Consider the following 18,931-nt stretch of genomic DNA (forward strand, 5'->3'; position numbering starts at 1 on the left):
ATGGCAGCCCTAGGAAAGTAATAATCTAGCCAGTGGCCACAAAAACCGGCCCTTCTTGAGAATGTGCAGTGTTTGACCAACCCAGGCTTGCTGAGTTAACTGATGTGTTCACAGGAGCCAAGCATGAAAAAGCTTCCACAGGGCAAAGATGGAACAATTTGAGTATTAGAATAATAACTATTGTGGGTTGAAACATATCCAGTATATTGAGCCCATGAGTTTATAATGATATTTAAAGCAAAACTAATTAGCTACCAGTAGATGATGCTAGTTAACCAACTCATTTTGGAAACTGGTAACTAAAGGGAAAAAAGTTAAGCATTTATCTTATCTTAGAAAAATGCTACTACAAAGTAACCAAATACTAGATAAAGAGAAGTTTCTCTTTATAGAAATATTCTAATTAAATGAAGAAAGAATAATAGGATTAGGTAATTATAACCATTGGGTAACCCCTAAAGATCCCTAAGCGTTAATCACCAACAGCTGCTAACATCACAGAACATGACAATCAGACATTATGAACCTTTAGGCAAGAGAACACAGCATCAACAGTCTTCCCCCAGCAAAAATGAATCTACTCTGGCCAAACTGCTATATCCAACCACAATTTTATAAGAACTACAGAAGATAGAGGAATATATTATATTATTAGGGTACAATCAGCAAAATCCAGGCATGTGGAAGATGATAAATAACTGTTTCTTCAACAGATAAATTACAAGATACACACACCCCTATAGCTTAAAAGAGATTTAAGAGACACATTATCCAATCCTGGTATGTAAACTTCATTTGGATACTGATTCAGTGTTTCAAAAAATTGACATAATTGTAAATTTGAATACCAACCGGATATTTGATTACATTTAGGAATTTAAAATTTCTTAGATGTTATGATATTGTGGTTATGTGTTTTAAAAAGCTCTTATCTTTTAGCAATATATACTAAAATATTTACAGTTAAAATGATAGCCTGAATTTGCTTCAAAATAAGTGGAGGAGACACTGGGGGAGTGTAATGAAAAAAGATTGGCCATGACTTCATAATTATTGAAGCTCAATAATGGCTACCTGGGGGTTCATTATGCTAATTTCCCTACTTATGCATATGTTTAAAATTTTCTCTATTAATTAAAAAGGGACATATTCCCAAGCTGCTATAGTTGAGAAGTCAATAGAAAAACAGGGAAAATTCCTAGGTGATGAAATTACATCAAACTGTATTTTTCTGAAGGATTTAATGATTTGTTCATTCTCCTTTGGAATAAGTTACTTGCCGTTTTCTGGGAGTGGAAAAGTAATGAGCCTGGGAAAGAGGTTTGAGGTGAATAGAGTAGTTACCTGTACGTTATCTTGATAATGCTTTGCCCAAATAACCCCCAGAATATAGTTATCAATTTCAGTTTTCATATTCTTTCTCTGCTATATTCTGTGCACTTTTGCCTCTCATTTTTGAGACCAGATCTCATTTAATTAATCTCAAGAAAAACATCTCTTTTCATGAAATTTGAAGTTGTTTCCTGGAGCCATTCAGTAAGATATAATCTAAAAAATCATTGGGGCACCTGGGTGGCTCAGTCAGTTAAGCATCCGACTTCGACTCAGGTCATGATCTCAGTTTGTGGGTTTGAGCCATGCGTCGGGCTCTGTGCTGACAGCTCAGAGCCTAAAGCCTGCTTCAGATTCTGTGTCTCCCTCTCTCTCTGCCCCTGCTTGTGCTCTATCTCTCTCTCAAAAATAAATAAACATTTTTAAAAATGGGGGTGGGGCACCTGGGTGGCTCAGTCAGTTGAGCGTCCGACTTTGGCTCAGGTCGTGAACTCACGGATCATGAGTTCCAGCCCTGCGTCAGGCTCTGTGCTGACGGCTCAGAGCCTGGAGCCTGCTTCAGATCCTGTGTCTCCTCTCTCTGTTACTCCCCCGCTTGCACTCTGTCTCTGTCTCTCAAAAATAAAGATTAAAAAAAAATTTTTTTTAAGATCTTCAACGATGCATTCAAGTTACACATCACATACTTAAATGGTTTTCAGCCATTTATTGTGTGTCTAGGTATGAATATTCTTGAGTTCATCCAAGCTGGAGTTTGTTGAGATTCTTGGATGTGTAGATAATGCTCTTCATTAAATTTGGGAAATCGTGGGCCATTAATTCTTTAAATACTATTTTCGCCTTTCTTTCTCCTCCATTTGGGTCCCCTTGTGCTCATGTTGATATGTTTAATGCTATCCCACAAGTCTAAGACTCTGTTCGTTTTTCTCCATTCTTTTTTCATTATGTTCCTCAAACTAGATAATCCCAATTGATTTATCTTCAAGTTTACTGATTCTTCCTTCTGCAAGCTCAAATATGATGTGCCTCTCTCGAGGGTTATTTATTTCAGCTATTATACTTTTCAACTCCAAATTTCTGGTACTTCAAAAACTTATCTCTATATTCTCTAATTTGAGAGATATCATTCTCTTATTCTCATTTAGTTCTTTACATGTGGTTCTTTTGTCTTTGAACGTATTTGAAAGAAGTGATTTAAAGTTTTTGTTTAGTAAGTCTAACATTTGAGCTTCCTCAAGGATAGTTCTATTTACTGCTTTTTTTCCACATGGCTTTTCCATTTTTTTTAAATGTTTGTTTATTTTGAGAGGGGGGAGAGGCAGAGAGAGAGGGAGAGAGAATCCCAAGCAGGATCCACACTTCTTATATAAGTAATTTTGTTGATAATTCAGAAATTCTTCCTGATTGCTAGAGTTCTCTGTCCTGTAGCTTCCTTGTGGGAAGCAAATATATCTCTTCTTCAGTTGATGCTTGCTTACTCTTTTCTTGGCTCCTGTGTATTCAAAGGAACCTCCAGCTTCTTTCTGTGGTCAGTGTCTCTGACAGTGTTCTCTCTCTCTTCCATGTGATGCATCTCTGATCCATAGTGAGCATTTGCATGATCTTCACTGACACAGTATCGAAGTGCTCATTCCAACATATCAATAAGCCTTTTTCACTCTGACATCCTGGAGTCATTAGCTAGCCCATCTCTTGCCCTTTAGGTTTCTTAAATGTGAATCACACCAGTCTAACGTATTCTTCAAGCTGCTGGTCATATACGTCAAGATCTCTGAGTAATAGCCCTGAAGTTCCTTCTTTTTGGACATGGGTTCAAGAGGTAATACTATTGGTATCTACTCCTTGGGGAAGGATGAGACACATGGCATTTCAGTAACCTTTCCAAAAAGTACTCTCCAGTATAGTTCTCCAGGAACTTCTAAAAACTTTCGTATTTTGGCTTAAGGATTAAGATGTGTGGAAATGGATTGAAATCCTCTCCCTTGCAAACACCACATTGATTCTCTCACAACCCCTCATCTTTAGTTTTTAGAAGTTTTATTATAATGTATCTAGGTGGTGAATATCAAAACCATTTGTTTTGATGGGAGGATATTCATCCTGCTTAGGATTCTCTGAGCTTCTTGGATCTGTGGTTTGATGTTTTTCATTGTATTTTAGAAAATTCCCAGCCATATTCCCTCATGTTTCTTTTATCCTATTCTCTCTTTTCTCTTTCTGGGACTTCAAATAAAACTATGTTAGGCAATTTGATACTGTCCCACAGTTCTTGGATGACCTGTAAATTTTTCTTTACTGTTATTTCTTTTTGTGTTTCATGTTTAATAATTTTTTGGACTTATTTTTAAGTTTATTAATTCCTTCCTAAACTGTATTGGAATCTCCTGATAAGCCTGGAAAAGGAATTCTTTATCTTTGAATCATTGTTGTTGGTTTTTTCTCCCCCTACCATTTCCATTTGATTTTTTCTTACAGTTCCCATTACTCTATTGTAATTACCTATCTACTCATGCATATTGTCCAACTTTTTAATAGACCCCTTAATATATTCTAGTCATGCTGGAGTGCCTGTCTGGTAGTTCTAAACTGTGGGTTATTTCTTAGCCTGGTCCTGTTGATTGCTTTCTATCTTGAATATAAGTGGTTGTTTTTGTGTCTTGAAATTTTTTCTTGAATTCCAGATACTTTGTGTAGAATAGTAGAGACAGTTAACTTGTATTTATGGCCCCAAAATGAGCACTTTTCTATATGGTCATTAGTGTGTGTGGGTAGGTTTAGTCAACCTGCTCAGGAGTTGAGCTGGGTTTGGGTCTGTTGCTACCGTCATTACCTTCAGTGCTTCAAAGTTTTCTGATGGTATGTTGGTATTGGTTTGTGTTAAGGTGTGGACTTAGTTCTTAGAGGGTTTTCTTCAGTATTCATACTTCCCCCTCAACTTTCAGCCATGCCCATCCACCTGTAACACAGAGGGCGCTGGTCTTTCACATTTGGGTGATAGGGAGATTTTTTTAACTGCAAATTCTATTTTTAAAATGGATACAGGAGTATTCATATTATCTCTTTCTTCAGTGAGTTTTGGTGATATGTTTCTTGCAAGAAATTTGTCCATGTCAACTAAGTTGTTCAGTGTATTGGCATAAAGTTTATAAGGATTCTTTTATTTTTTCTTAATATCTGTAGAAAATAACAATAAGAAATTAATGAGAAAACAATCACGTATTTATCTTTGTAATTGCCATTTATGATATTCTTCAATCCTTTGTATAAATCCCTATTTCTATCTGGTTTTCTTTCCTTCTCTTCAAAGGGCATTTCTTAGTGCTTAGGCATAGTGCTTTTCATAGTGCATTTCTTAGTGCAAAGGGCATAGTGCTTTTATAAGACTGAAAAAGTTTTTTTTTTTTTGCCTTTGTTTTTGAGAGATATTTTTGGTTTATAGAATTCTTGGTTGACAGATTTTTTTTTTCTTTTGGTATTTTAAAGATAATGCTTCATTGTCTTCTGTCTTGCATCTTTTCTGTCATGCTTATCTTTGAGTCTCTGTGCATGTGTCTCTTTCCCCCCTTCAGTTGTTTTAAGATGTTCTCTTTATCACTAGTTTTGAGCAATTTAATTATAATGTGCTTTGGTGTGGTTTTCTTCATATGTCTTGTCTTGGGTTTCATTGAACTTCTTGGAACTGTAGGTTAATAGTTTTTATCCAATTTAGAAAAATTTAGAAAATTTTTTCATCATTGCTCCTTTCAAAAATAAGTTTTTTTAATCCCTTTTCTTCTCTCTTTTCTCCTTTGGGGAATCCAGTTACAAGTATTGTAGGCTGCTTGAAAATTGTCCCACAGCTCACTAGTGCTTTAATTCTCTTTTCTCTCTGTTTCATTTTGACTAGTTTCTGTTGCTGTGTCTTCAAGTTCACTAATTTTTTTTTTTCTGCAATGTCTACTGTGCCATTTTTCCCTATTCAGTGTAATTTTTACCTTGTTATGGCTTTTATTTTTAGAACTTTGAGTTAGGCCTTTTAAAAAAAATCTATGACTCTACTTAATGGTTTGAATATTTATTGTTTTAAAGTTTTTGCTTATTGTAACATTACTTAATTTTGGGTGAGTTTTGATCAGTTTTTCTCTTCATTTTGGATCTCGTTTTTCTGATTCTTTGCATTCTTGGTAGTTTTTTTTTATTGGATGTTTGAGACTGTGAGTTTTACCTTGGGGTGTTCTGGATATTTTTGTATTGCTATAAGTATTGGCAAACAGTGATTCTTCCAGGTTTTGATAATAAGATTTATTAAGCACTACTAGAGCTTTGTTCAGTAAAAAGCTAATTATTCTCCATTATTTACAAAGGACTCTCATGTACTTTACCTGATTTTCAACCTGGTTGGTGAGAGTAGGTTCTATTGCTGGCTCTGCATGAATTCTGGGCATTGCTACTTCTAATTCTTTAGGCGTTTCTTTCCCTGACTTCTTCCCTTTTCCTGGCTCACACACTTATGTGCCGATCAATTCTCATCTGACTACGAGAAGAGAACCTTCTACAGATAGCTAGAGTTCTTTCTCTGTGCTGCTCTTTCCTTACTCTATCCTACAAACTCTAATACCTTGATCAGCCTGGACTCTCAGCTCTACTTCCTTAACTCAGGAAGTCAGCCAGGTTCCACCTGGCTTTTTCCTTCCTTACAATGCAGCCTGGAAACTCTTCCAAGGAAGGAAAATGGACAACTTCATTGTTCTTCATTATGTGTGCCCAGTGCCTTGAAAAATGATGTTTATAATCCTCCCCACCTTTTGATTATGTCAGGCAAGAGAGTAAATTAAGTTCCTATCACTGTCTTCTCTAGAAATAGCCTTTCTCTCTTCACTTTTCTTTTTTCCCTCATTACGAGGATCATGACTGAGGGTAAGTATATTGTCTCTCATCCTAGTCTAACCTCAGTCTTAGGCTTGCCTTTTGTTTAGGAACTCACAGTTTTCTTGCCCCAACCCTTACCCCCAAACAGTCATAGACCTGTCCCTAGGTATTGGGCATATGTATTGCTGATATCTTTTTCTAGCCTTTGGCTTGACTTGTCACTCATTCTGTCTTTTCATGACAGATTTAATACAGTACAATTAATGTATTTTTCATTGTTGTTATAGTGCCTTTTTTAATTGCTAGTTTGGCTGCTTCAAAGACACAAAGATGGTTTGCTATGGTTTTTTGTTTGTTTGTTTTGTTTCGTATACTTCGTATACATTTAGATCTGTGTTCTACTTGGGACGTAATTTTGTGAATTGTGTAAGTTTAGAGATCATGGTACATTATTTTCCATAGTGATGTGATATCCAGTTGACCTAGCATCTTTTATTTAAAAGACTGTCTTTTGGGGCAGAGGATCTGAATAGACATTTTCCCAAAGAAGACTTACTTACAGACAGCCAGTGGGTACATGCAAAGATGCCCACCTTCACTAGTTATCAGGGCAATGCAAATCAAAACTACAGTGAGGTATTCTCACACCTGTTTGGCTGTTATCAGAAAGATAAGAAGTAACAAGTGTTGGCAAGGATTTGGAGAAAAGGGAACTCTCTGCACTGTTGGTGGGAATGTAAATTGGCACAACCACTATGGAAACAGGTATGGAGTTTCCTCAAAAAATAAAAAAATTGAACTACCATATGATCCAACAATTCTACTTCTGGGTACTTATCCAAAGAAAACACAACAAGAACCTAAAAAGATACCTGCACCCCCATGTTCATTACAACTTTATTTATAATACCAAGATATGGAAACAACCTACTTGTCAATGGATGCATGGATAAAGAACATGAGGTAGATAGATAGATAGGTATAGATACACATATGGATATGGATATAGATATAGATATGATATAGATATAGATACAGACAGATATAGATATACAATTGACAATTTGGAGTTGGGGCACTGACACCCTGCACATTCAAAAATTTGTGTATAACTTGTGAATTCCCCAAAACTTTGCTAATAGTCTCCTGTTGACCAGGAGCCTTACCAATAATATAGTTGATTAACATAGATTTTGTACATTATAGGTATTATATACTGTATTATAGTAAAGTAAGCTAGAGAAAAGAAAATTTTGAGAAAACAAGGAATAGAAAATACATTTTACAGTATTTATCCACAAAATCTGTATGGAAGTAGACCTGTGCATTTCAAATCCATGTAGCTCAGGAGTCAACGGTATTGACGTCTTAACAATATTAAGCCTTCCATGACCATGGGATGAGTTTTCCTTTATTTATGTTTTTAGTTTCTTTAACCAATGTCTTGTAGCTTTCATTGTACAAGTCTTTAGCCTCATTGGTTAAGTTAATTTATAAGTATTTTATTCCTCTGGATACTATTGTAATAGAATTTTTTAGTAAATAGAATTTTTCCTTTTCAGATTGTCCATTCTTAGTGTACAGAAATGCAACTGATATTTGTGAGTTAACTTTGATTCTGCTACTTTTAGATATGTTTATAGTTCTTTTGGTGGAGTCTTTAGGGTTTTATACATTATATATACAAACATGGTTTTTGCTTTTTCCTTTCCAATTTGGATGCCTCTTATTTCTTTTTCTTGTATATTTACCCTGGCTAGAACTTCCAGTACTATGTTGAATAAAAGTGGTGAAAACAGACATCTTTGCCTTGTTCCTGATCTTAGAGAAAAAACTTTCAGTCTTTCAACCTTGTGTATGATGTTTTCTGGGATTTTCATGTACGGCCTTGATTATGTTAGGATAGTTTCTATTTTTTTTTTTTTACATTTTTTATTGAAAAAGGTGTTGAATTTTGTTAATGATTTTCTTGCATGAATTGAGATTATCATGTGGCATTTTCCCTTCATTCTAGTAATTGGGCATATTACATTTTTTTATGTTTGACTCATCCTTGCATTCCAGGAAAAAAGTTCTACTTGGTTATAGTATATAATCCTTTTAATATGCTGCTGAATTCTGTTTGCAAGTATTTTGTTGAGGATTTTTGCATTGATGTTTATAAAAGATCTACGGATCTCTTGTTTTGTTGTGTCTTTGTCTGGCTTTGGTATCAGGGTAATATTGGCCTCATAGAATGAATTATGAAGTATTCCCGCTTCTGTTTTTTCAGAAGTTTGGGAGGATTGGTATTAGTTCTTTAAATGTTTGGTGGAATTCATCAGTGAAGCCATCAGGTCCAGGGCTTTTCTTTATCAGAAGATATTTAACTGCTGATTAAATCACTTTACTAGTTATAGATCTATTCATATTTTCTGTTTCTCATGATTTAGACCTGGTAGTTTTTTTATTCCCAGAAATTTGGTTCTCCAATTTGTTGGTGTACAATATTTCATAGAATTCTCCTATAACTCTTTTTATTTCTATAGAATCAGTAGTAATCTTCCCCTTTTCATTTCCAATTTTAGTATTTTGTGTTCTCTCTTTTTTTCTTAGTCCATCTCACTAAACCTTGTCAATTTTCTTAATCTTTTCAAAGGACCAACTTTTGGTTTTATTGCTTTTCTCTATTGTTTTTCTGTTCTTTATTTCATTTATCTCTGTTAATCTTTATTTTCTTTTTTTTAAGTAAACTCAGACTTCTATCATCAATGGATTTTTATTTATTTATTTAAGATGTTAATTTTTTAAAATGTTTATTCATTTTTGAGAGAGAGAGAGAGAGAGAGAGAGTGAAAGAGAGAGAGAGAGAGAGAGAGAGAGAGAGAGAGAGAATCCAAAGCAGGCTCCAGGGTCTAAGCTGTCAGCACAGAGCCTGACACAGGGCTCGAATCCACAAACTGTGAAATCCTGACCTGACCTGAAGTCAGACGCTTAACCAACTGAGCCACCCATGCACCCCAATTTTTGTTATTTTCATCCTTCTGCTAGCTTTGGGCTTATTTTTTCCTCCTTTTTCTAGTTTCTTTCTTTCTTTTTTTAAGTTTTCTTATTTATTGGAGACAGAGGGAGCCCGAACTTGCACGCATGCACGTGTGGGGGAGGAGCAGAGAGAGAGGGGGAAAGTCCTAAGCAAGGCTCCGTGGTATAAGCTCAACGGGCTCAATCTTATGTCTGATGCTCAACCTACTGAGCTACTCAGGTGCCCCCTTTTCTAGTTCTTTAAGTTGTAAAGTTAGGTTGTTTTGATTTGAGAGCTTTTTTTGTTTTTTAATATAAGCATTTATAATTCTAAATTTCCTCCTTAGCATCACTATTGCTACATCTCATAAGTTTTGGTATATTATGTGTTTACTTTCCTTTGTCTCTTAAGTATTTTGTAATTTATTTTGTGATTTCTTCTTTGGCCTTTTGGTTATTGTAAAATCTTTTGTTTAATTTTTACAATTTTATGGATATTCCCATTTTTCTTCTGTTCACTTCTGACTTACTCCTGTTATGATCCCAGAAGACACTATGTGTGATATCTGTTGATATTTAATTTGTGTCCTAACATATGATCTATGTTGGAAAGTGGCCCAGTTGTACTTGAAGACTATATCAGCTTTTGTTGGGTAGAGTGTTCTGTATATGTGTGTTAGATCTGGTTGGATTATTGTGCTGTTTACATCCTCTGTTTCTCTAATTTCCTTTTGTCTGCTTGTTCTATCCATTATTGTGATGGGGTATTGAAGTCTCCAAATGTTATAAAACTGTTTCTCCCTTCAGTTCTGTCAGTTTTGCTTCAGATATTTTGATGGTCTGTCATTAGGTGCATAAATGTTTATAATTGTTACGTCTTCTTGCTGTATTGAACCTTTTATTACATATAATGTCCTTTGTCTCTTTTTTGAATTAAAGTTTATTTTTCAGATATTAGTATAGCCATCTTTAATCTCTTTTAAGTTACCATTTGCATGGACTATCTTTTTCCATTCTTTTAGTCTCTGTGTCTTTGGATTTCAAGTGAGTCTCTTATAGATAGCATATATTTGGATCATGTCTTTTTATCTGTTTTGCCAAACTCTTTTGAAGAGTTTAATCCATTCACATTTATAGTAATTACTGATAAACAATTCTGTAGTTTTGCTATTTGTTTTCTACATATTTTATCTTTTTTTGTTCCATATTTCTGCATTGCTTTTGCATTTAGTTGATTGTTTTAGTGAAATGTTTAAATTTATTTCTCATTTCCTTTTGTGTATATTCTATAGCTGTTTTTGTGTGTATATGTGGTTACTGTGGAGATTGAATTTAATATCCTAAAGTTATAACACTGTAATTTGAATTTGCACTAATTTAACTTCAATAACATAATAAATCTCTACTTCTTTACAGATCCCTTCCCACCCCTTTCAGTTGTTGATTGCATCTTTGTACATTGTATGCTCCAAAACATAAATAATGCTTTTAAAAGCATTTGTCTTGATCCAGTTGACAGCAAAATAAATGTCAAGGTTGGTAACTATACATTACCTCACTGTGCAGTCGTGACAGCCTTTTTATGATACTCAGCATGGGACAGTCATAATTAAATTAACCTCAGTGCCTCTTAAGTGCATGGGACCTAAACAAAATAGTCATGTAAAACCCGTACCTTGAGCAGATGCAGCTTTCCTCCTAAACATCTTTTACAAATTAAGAAGTGTTTGCAAATAAATAAATGTATTAGTTTAAGTTATGTAGAAAACAAAATGTGGACTATATGCCGGTTACAATAATACTAGCTTTTAGACCAATAGTTAGTTCTTTTTAATGTATTAGTCTCCTAAATCGTGTAAAAAAATGGTTATAGGGACACCTGCATGTCTCAGTTGGTTAAACATCCAACTTCAGCTCAGGTCATGATCTCACAGTTTGTGAGTTCGAGCCCCACATCGGCTCTGTACTGACAGCTCAGAGCCTGGAGCCTGTTTTGGATTCTGTGTCTCCCTCTATCTCTGTCTCTGTCTCTGTCTCTGTCTCTCTCAAAAATAAGTAAATAAACATTTTTAGAAAATGGTTATAAATCATTGTTACAATAATATTAACTTACAATGGCCCATGTATTTGCCTTTGCTGAGATTTTTATTCCTTCACACAGCTTTGAGTTTATTGTCTAGTGTCTTTTTATTTCATTTTGTAGGATTCCCTTGAGCATCTCTTGTAAGACATGTCTAGTGGTAGTGAACTCTCCCTTAGCTTTTTTTTTTTTTTTTTTTTTTTTTTAATCTGGGAATGTCTTATTTCTTGTCTCACTTTTGAAGAATAGTTTTGTCAGATGTAGGATTCTTGGTTGCCAGTTTTTTTTCTTTTAGCAGTTAGAATATATCAGCCCACTGCTTCTGGGCTTTAAAATTTCTTATGAGAAATCTGCTTATAGTCTTATTGAGGGTTCCTTTGTATCTGAGCTCACTTCTGTCTTACTGTTTTCAAGATCCTCTTTGTCTTTCAACAGCTTGATTATAATGTGTCTCAGTGTGGGTCTCTTTGAGTTCCTCTTACTTGGAGTTCACTGGACTTCCTGGATGTTTATATTCATGTCTTTCATCAAATTTGGGATGTTTTCAGCCATTATTTCTTTAAATATTTTCTTTACTGGGGTGCCTGGGTGGCTCAGTCAGTTGAGCATCTAACTCTTGATTTTGGCTGAGGTCACAATCCCAGGGTCATGGGATTGAGCCCCACATTGGTCCTGCTTAAGATTCTCTCCCCGCCCCCCTCCTCTCCCTATCCTCTCCTCTCCCCCTCCATCTCTCTCTCCCTCCTCTCTCCTCTCCCTTGTTCCTGTTCTCTCTCTCTCAAATTAAAAGTTTTTTTAAACAATGAATGAATGAATACATACATACATACATACATACATACATAAATATTTTCTCTACCTCTTTCCCTCTCTTCTCCTTATAGGACTTACACAATGCATATCTTGATCTACTTGTTGGTAGATAGGTCCCTTTGACCTCTGTTTATTTTCTTCAGTCTTTTTGTGTTTTTCAGACAGGATAATTTTCATTGTCCTATCTTGAGGTTTACTTTCTTTCTTCTGCCTACTCACATGTGCCTGTGTATCCCAGAAGTGAAATTTTCGTTTCGGTTATTGTATTTTTCAGCTGCAGAATTTTTTTTGGTTTTGTTTTAGTTTTTCTGTCTCTTTATATTTCCATTTTATTCATATCTCATTTTCTTAACTTTCTCCACATATTCCTTAGTTCCTTAAATACCTTTAAGACAGTTGTTTTAAAGCCTTTGTCTAATATATCTGCCATCAGGTCTTCTTCAGGAACAGTTTTTCTTTGAATGGGCTACTCTTCCCTGTTTCTTCACATACCTTATGTGGTTTTTGTTGTTGTTGTTGAATGCTAGACATCTTAATATAACAATGTGAAACTCTGGAAATCAGATTTTTGTCCTTCCTTAGGGTTTTCCATCCTTTTTTGTCCCTCCCACCTTGTTTTTGTTTTTATTTTGTTGTTTGTTATAAGCTATCTCCGTGCCAAGGGTCAGCCTAAGATGTAAACTTAATGTCTTTTCTGTGCACATTCTGGGCATGCATGATCACTTTCTATTTTTCCCTTCATATGCAGTTGTTTTTGTCTTGGTCTCCAATGTCTGGCTCCCAAAAGGGGAAAAAGAGAAAAATGGAGGTGGGGTTGGAATATGGGAACAGGCAATTAAGTCCCCTGGAAGTCACTTTAGTGGGAGGAGTGAGGCTTACAACAATGAAGGGAGATGGGACAACAATGGTTGCCCAGCTCTTTTTCTGTACCTCCATGTTCAGAAGCAGCAGTCAGCAATCAGAGCACAAATATTTGATATTTGTTGGACAGAGTCCTATTTTCCCATCCTGGCTCCTGCAAGCTGCTATAGAAACATGTGCTTTGCTCCTTGCTATGTGGCTCAGGGTGGGGGATGGGTAGCTATTGCTGTGCTGAGAGCTGAAATTGACCAAAATTAATCACAATTAAAATAAAAACCACAGGTCTTTCCATGGAAGTTTTAAGCATTCAGTAGACTTCAGAGTTCCAAAGCAGATTCTGCAGGTATGATTGTTGTCTAGATGCTGTTAGACTCCTGGTGCTCTTAACTCTATCATCTTCCCAGAGTCCTCTCCTCCACCTTAATACTTTAAAGTTTTTTTTTTTTTTTTAATGTTTGTTTATTTTGAGAGAGAGTCCATGTGCATGTGCGTGTGTACCGGGGAGGGGCAGGCAGAGAGAGAGGGAAAGGGACAAAAAAAACCCCAAGCAGGCTCTGAATTGTCAGCCCAGAACCCAACATGGGGCTCCATCGAACACATGAACCGAGAGCTCATGATCTGAGCTGAAACCAAGACTCGAATGCTTAACCCAACTGACCACCCAGGTGTTCCTCCTCCACCTTAGTTTTTAAAACAAGCATCATGCTTGATTTTTTTTTTAAGTTTATATATTTATTTTGAGAGAGACAGAGACAGCATGAGTGGGGGAGGAGCAGAGAGAGAGGAAGACAGAGAATCCCAAGCAAGTTCCATACTGTCAGCACAGAGGCCAGTCAGGGGGCTTGAACTCATGAAACTGCGAGATCATGACCTGAGCCAAAGTCGGATGCTTTAACTGACTGAGCCACCTAGGTGCCTCTACCTTAATTTTTAAAGGATATTTTTGCTGGTTATGTAAAGGATATTTACTATATTCTAGATTGGCAGTTATTTTCTTTTGTCCTTTTAACTATCATTCTGTTATATACTGGTTTCTTTTGTTTCTGTTGAGAAATTTGCTGTCAATCTTACTGTTTCTTTGAAGGTTAGCTGAATTTTTTTCTATGCTTTTTATATGAATTTTTTCTTTTTTCACTCATTCCTTTTATAGTTTGATGATGATTTCCTGGGTATGGTGTTCTTTGAGTATATTCTGCTTGGAGTTGGCAAAGTGTCTTGAATCCCTGAATTGATTTCTTTCATCAGTTTTGTAAAACTGTTATTCTTTGAATATTGCTTATATCTGTTTCTGCTCTTGTCTGGAACCTTGATTGTATGTATATTGACATTTTGAGCATATCTTCCATTTATCTTAAGCCTTTCCTCCAACTTTTCCCCTCTCTTCTAGTCTTCTTTCTTCTTTCCTACTTTCTTTCTCATGTTATAGTTTGGTATTTTTTACTGACTTACCTTCTAATCCTATGGTCTGCTGTGTCCAGTTTACTATAAAACTAATATATTGAGTTATTAATTTCATATATATTGTATTTTTCAGTTTTAGAATTTACATTTTTTTTATATCCTAATTCATTGGTGAAATTTTCCACCTCATCAGTTTTGTCGATTTTTTGCTCTAGTACCTTATTCAGAATTATTTTATTCTTTAATAGTATTTTGCTATAACACTACCTTTTTTAAGTTTATTTATTTTGAGAGAGAGAGAGAGCACGCGCGAGAGGGGAAGGGGCAGAGAGAGAGAGAGAATCCCAAGCAGACTCTGTACTGTCATCATGGAGCCCAACATGAGCCTGAATCCATGAACCAGGAGATCATGACCTGAGCCAAAACCAAGAGCCAGATGCTCAACTGACTAAGCCACCCAGGCACCCCCACAATTATTTTAAATAGTTGTCCTTGTGTGTGAACTTTATTGTTGGATCATCTGTGGATCTAGTTTTCTCTTAATTATTGGTCATGTTTTTGTCACTTAGTATATTTAGTAATTTTTGATTGTGTGCTAGACCTTGTATATGAAAGAACCATAGAGGCTTCAAACTGTTACCTCCCTGACAGGGTCCCCCACCCTTTTTTTTTTTTCTGTTGCTCAAGTGGCTGAAGGGCTTATTACTTCAATTTACCTATCAGAGTTGAATTGTTCTAAATTTTTTTTTTTAACGTTTATTTATTTTTGAGACAGAGAGAGACAGAGCATCAACAGGGGAGGGGCAGAGAGAGAGGGAGACACAGAATCTGAAACAGGCTCCAGGCTCTGAGCTGTCAGCACAGAGCCGACGAGCCGAAGTCAGACACTCAACCGACCAAGCCACCCAGGCACCCAGGAGTTGAATTGTTCTAAAGCTGTGCTAAAGTTTAATAAACCTCAGGTTTCCTATCCGTCGCCTTGTTGGTTTGTTTGTTTGTTTGTTTGTTTGTTTGTTTGTTTTTGCCCCTTAAATTGAGAACCTAGTGAGTACCTGTATCCTTAACCCTGAAAGATTGTTGGAGAGTCATCTCTACAGAGATTCCCAGTATAGCTCTCAAGTCAGCCTGCTTATACTGCTTCAAAATCTGGCAATTGTCTTGGTGGCTCAAAATTCCCAAGGTACAAAGAGTTTCCTTGACATCAAATGACCCTTCCCAAAGTATGACCATTTCTTGCGTATCTTTCCAGAGGTTTTCTCTTAGTCCTCTTCAAGGTTTTTCACCCACTGCAGAACTCATGAAATGAAAATCTTACATGATAGTCAATACATAAGAGATAAAAAGTCAGCTGCTATGGTTGGATTGGGAGGCTCTGACACATCTTTAGTTTGAGAAACATCAGAGACTTTGCAATGATCATATAACTTTACTCCAAGAGAATTTTATTGTGCTCTTATTTGTATTTTTTAAATCATATTTTGTTAATGAACATATTTTAAAATGTTAAGTTTTTTTGGTGTTTTAGATTTTAAAGTTGTGATACGATTTTGAATCAAAGTGGTAGAGTATAATGTGGTCAGCAGCTACTTAAAAATAGCTTCTACTTTCAGAGGAAAGTATACTTTTAGCAATTTGAAAAGTTTTCTCACTGATCAAAATAATTTTTAATATGTTTTTGTACCAAAAGTTCAAGTAATAGCATTTCCTGTGTTCTTTTTAAAAATGATAAAATTTTCGGTTCTGTGAAACTCATCCAAAATGATGATATAGCCATTGATACTTATTATTTAAGGTTGATGTTACACTGCATATTGAAATTTTAATGATTGTGTGTGTGTGTGTGTGTGTGTGTGTGTGTGTGTGAGAGAGAGAGAGAGAGAGAGAGAGAGAGATATCACTGTAATGTGTTCCAAAAGTTGGATTAATGGAATTTTTGACTGAAAAGGACTGAATTTTGTAGATTATTCAAGTGAAACTCCCTAATATTTAAGTCAGCTCCTCAAGGTCTTACAGGTAATTAATGGGAAATTTGAAACTAAAATTCAAACTTCATTTCTCTAAATCTGCTATTTAAAAAAAAAAAATTTTTTTTTAACGTTTATTTATTTTGGAGACAGAGAGAGACAGAGCATGAATGGGGGAGGGTCAGAGAGAGGGAGACACAGAATCCAAAACAGGCTCCAGGCTCTGAGCTGTCAGCACAGAGCCCGACACGGGGCTCGAACTCACGGACCGCGAGATCATGACCTGAGCCGAAGTCGGGTGCTTAACCGACTGAGACACTCAGGCGCCCCTGCTATTTTTTAAATTTGGTTTAATGATGGTATACAAGTGTATGCTGGTCATTATAGAAAGCTTTTTAATCCCTAATTATTTTTAAAAATAGATAAATTGTATTATAAATGTTTTATCAAAATTGTTTTTTATTTCATGAGAATATTATCTTAATATTTCAGTTTTTTAATTTTTATTTTTATAGAGCTGGAAAATATTGAAGTCTCAACAAATGAATTCCACACTTGAATTCTGCCGCATTCCTATGCCACCTCCTCCTTTAGAAAACTGATCTTAAAACAGAGGTAAAATTATGAAATTTAAGTTCTTAAAAGTTAAAGAATTTTTCCATACAATTAGACATGTTGGAATTTTTGGTCATCTTTGGTGGGTAGCTTCTATTTATTTAGCAATTTTACCTAAGAGACTTGAAATAATCACATCTTAATTACTGCCTTTGAGTTTTACTTTTGAAATACTTTTTAATAATTTTTAGTAGTTGTGTCTTTTAACCTTCTTGTTGCCTAAATCTTTACAGTTACTGAATAATTGAATTTACTCATCATAATTGTATTATGTAACTACATTGAGATCAGTGCTGTCCAATAGAATTTCTGTGATGATGTCTGTGTTCTTTATCTGTGTTCTCCAGTATGGCTGCATGTAGCTACTGAGCACTTGAAATGTAGCTAGTGCAACTAAGGAATTGAGTCTTTAAATTTTATTTTGTTTTATTTTATTTTATTTTATTTTATTTTATTTTAAATAGCTATATGTAGCTAGTGGCTACTATATTGAATGGTGCAGCTTTAGGGTTTTTTTTAGAGAAGTTGATATTTACAATAAATGCACATCTTGAGTACTCAAATTTCAGATTTATACCTTGAAATATTGTTATAGTTGTTGGCCTAGTTTGAAAATTTGCAGTAGCAAAAACCATTTTTTATGATTTCATATGTTTCCCTGATAATTGTATAGCTTTGTTTATCCAGTAAACCCCAGAGAGCAGTTACCATAATTAGTTTTTCTCACTGATGTGTTAACTTATTTAATCTTAAAAAAACAAAAAAAAACTTTGACATAGGTACTTACATTATCTCCCATTTATAAATGAGGAATTTGAGGCCATAAATTAATTTGGAGTAATTTTTCCACAGATGCATAGCTGGTAGGTCATGGAACTGGAATTTGAACTCAGGCAGTCTAGAACCAGACCCCCATACTCTAACCATTAGGCTGTACTGCCTCTTATAATCTGATTCTTTATAAATTGACAATTTCCAAAAAAGATATGCTGTCAGCTAAGACACAATTTCTGCCTGTGTAGGCCATGGAAAGCTTATTGTACTTGGATCAGTATAGTGAGTTTGCTTCCTGGCAAGTAGTTATTGACCTTCAGATCATGTTCCAGCAGTTTCTTATTTTGTTCATTATGTTGTATTCAGGGCTTGCTAATAAAGGTTGCCATTACCATGGCCATCAAAAAGATAATTGTTTCCTGTGATGTCTTTTTACTTTGTTAGATAGTCTGAAAGTAAGGCAGTATGGGCCCAAATTGAGCTGCATGCTGGAATATCAGCTTGATTTTTGCTTTTAAGACTTTAATTTTTTTTAAGTAATCTCTAGACCCCACGTGGGGCTTGAACTCATGGTCTCGAGATCAAGAGTCTCCTGCTCTACCTACTGAGCCAGGCAGGCATCCCTTGATTTTTGCTTTTAAATATGCTTTCTATATACCAGATAATGGAATGGGTATAATATACAGTGGAAAAAAATCTACAGAATTATACATTGTCTGGTTAAATAAAAGGGAAACTTTTAGTACATTTATAACTACGTTCACAGCTACCTCCAGATACTAAGGTACTGAGAATAGTTAGGAAATCCATATTACAAAATTTCTCTGTAACCAGCACTATTCTGTTTTTCAAATGAAGGTACTTGAATATTTTTAGGATTTTAGATATAGTAAGTAAAACTAAAGCCCAAAAGATTTAATTGATTTGTCCAAGGTCATATAAGCAGTGTGGTTCATTGATTCAACAAATACACATAAGTACCTACCATTAAGTCCAGATACCATAGTATGTTTGTTAGCTTTGAGTATATAGTGAATACCCAAATGTGACCAAAACAGAAAGGGACCGTTTTCATATAACTTAATAATCTTATAGGGAAGATCGATAATAAGATCTAAGAAGCCAGGTATAAAATCCAAAGCTCTAGGAAGGAAATGAACCATATTTGTTGGAATGGAAAGTAGTAGAGTAGGGAGAAAGGGATGCTATTTAGATGAAGTGGTCAAGAAAGGCTTGCTGAGAC

General features: G+C 35.3%; 1 protein-coding gene across 7 annotated transcripts in view; it reads left to right on the top strand.

Annotated features, from left to right (window-relative positions):
* The window catches only part of HYCC2 (hyccin PI4KA lipid kinase complex subunit 2), a 90,943-nt gene that overhangs the window by 13,956 nt on the left and 58,056 nt on the right, over positions 1 to 18,931 (top strand). For 6 of the 7 annotated variants that reach the window (XM_078451027.1, XM_078451029.1, XM_060622905.2 and 3 more), the window contains one exon: positions 16,815 to 16,914. The gene's annotated coding sequence lies outside the window, so the exon portion shown is untranslated. Of the gene's footprint in view, positions 1 to 7,742; positions 7,782 to 16,814; positions 16,915 to 18,931 lie in introns of all 7 variants that reach the window. The other variant, XM_078451028.1, reaches the window with a different exon arrangement.

The sequence above is a fragment of the Panthera onca genome, chromosome C1 (genome assembly GCF_046562875.1).
Source record: "Panthera onca isolate mPanOnc1 chromosome C1, mPanOnc1 haplotype 2, whole genome shotgun sequence".
Lineage (NCBI taxonomy): Eukaryota > Metazoa > Chordata > Mammalia > Carnivora > Felidae > Panthera > Panthera onca.